Raw genomic sequence first — 2,007 nt, 5'->3', positions numbered from 1 at the left:
TATTTATAATAGTATATAACTGTCACTTGTTTATGTACTAAGTTTTTGTGAGAAAAATGAATAGAGATTTTTATTATTATTTAAATTACGATTAAATATTTTAGTAACAGCGTAGTAACGTAATCTTAATATATATATTTCTTGTGTGCGTGTGTATGTGACTGAACTCCTCCTAAACGACTGGACCAATTTTGATGAAATTTTTTGTGTGTCTTCAAGGGGATCTGGGAATGGTTTAGATTCACAAATCAGCCCGCCAGATGTTAAGGGTAGTCCACCCCTAAATTTTTATTTTTATTTTTTAGACAAAATTTTTAATTTCTATTTTTTTATGATACAACATTAAAAAATACATACAACCCCTAACTTTCACCCCTCTACGATCAACCCCTATTTTTTTATTATAAATGATATAGGGAAGATCGTTACCCTTCGTACGCGGGGCACATTCATACAGTCAAAATAAAACTTGAACGAAATAAAGTACAGTCTTGCTTTTGTATGTGTGCATGAGTCGAGGTACTAACTATACATCAACGAAGTTTCGTGAAATTCGCACCGATGAGAGTGAAGTTACAGGCATGGACGTGTTTTCGCGCTCGGTAAGTAATTTTTTGATCTATGTTTTTATCTCTTGTTACCGTAGATAAAATAAGTTTTCGTGTAGAGTATTCTATCAGTAACTAGCAAAATATACTTAAGATACGTCTCCAATACTTAATTTATGACGTTTTTCTATTAATATTAAATAAGTTATATTTTGTTGTTATTCAGTTAGCGGGGTACATTCGGACAGCACTAGATGGGGCACATTTGAACGAATTGTACAACTAAATTTGTATAAAAATTTGTCGACGCGAACTGTCTTTTTCATACAAATTAAGTTTTCGACTTTCTACATATTACACTACTGTTAAGGCATCTTGACTAAGGTTGATTTTGATGCTTGTGAACCAGATGCTGTGAATAATTTACCAATCCATCAAATAGTAGTTCCGTCGAAGTCAGTTTTGACACCAGAGGCATTTCGACCCTATTCGCATTCTGTAAGAAGTAATAAAACAAACAAAATGACGATGACGGCCAGGAAAACTACGAATTTATACTGCCACACCCGAAAATAAGAAGTTCTAATCCACACCAAAGAGTAAAAAATATGTATAATTCTAAATTTAAGATACCTAACTAATTAAATTTTGTTTTACATAAGAAAAGTATTTTATTTTTGTTTAATAGAAGTTAAATCTTTATTTTTGTGTTTAATTTCATTGCTAATAAATGAATTTTGAACTACACCACAGCGTAAGAAGGTACCCCCGACACTGTACGAAGGTGCCCCGTTGACGGGGCAGATTCGTACGTATTCCAGATTTAGTTTAAATCATAATTGTGGTTGAAACATCGGATGAAATCATTTGTCATTTTTTTATTTGAATCTCAGATAGTTAGACTATAAATTTAAGCTATCAGGTGATAGATTCATGGAAAAAGAAAAAATTTAAAAAATAAAATGTGAAAACCGTACGAAGGGTCCCCACCTTCCCCTACATGGCGAAACGACGTTTGCCGGATCAGCTAGTATTATATAATAAAACAAATGAATTTTAATATTATTTCAATATTTTATTTTACTTTTCAATGAACTGCGACAACCCTTATCCTAACAGCTGAAATACTTCATCAAAAAAGCATAGTGATTTCATCCCCAATTAAGTTCGTTATTTATGCATCCGGATTAATTTAGTACTGCAGTATTTACCAAAACTGATAAGTACCGAGACCGCTGCTTTAAAGAGACAAATTGCCTTGTGAATTTTTAAGTCTCGCTGACTATTATACTTATATTTTTATTCGTATCTGAAGGCATTTTTTAGCCTTAATCATTGCTAACTACATAATTTATTAAGGGCCACTCCTTTGACTTTGATTTAAAATTGATAGAATCTAGAATATGGGACTGACGTATTTTTTTTTAAAAGACAATTCACACCAATTGACCGAGTCCCA

The 2,007-nt window shown here is 32.1% G+C and overlaps 1 long non-coding RNA gene across 1 annotated transcript; it reads left to right on the top strand.

Annotated features, from left to right (window-relative positions):
* Positions 1–421: 421 nt before the first annotated feature.
* On the top strand, positions 422–1,550 carry LOC125057891. Its single transcript, XR_007118278.1, has 2 exons — positions 422–602; positions 775–1,550. It is a non-coding gene; the product is annotated as an uncharacterized LOC125057891 (long non-coding RNA).
* The last annotated feature ends 457 nt before the right edge of the window (positions 1,551–2,007 follow it).

The sequence above is a fragment of the Pieris napi genome, chromosome 17 (genome assembly GCF_905475465.1).
Source record: "Pieris napi chromosome 17, ilPieNapi1.2, whole genome shotgun sequence".
In the NCBI taxonomy this organism is placed as follows: domain Eukaryota; kingdom Metazoa; phylum Arthropoda; class Insecta; order Lepidoptera; family Pieridae; genus Pieris; species Pieris napi.
Note: the sequence above shows the minus strand (reverse complement) of the source record. Positions and strands in the feature narration are given on the sequence as shown.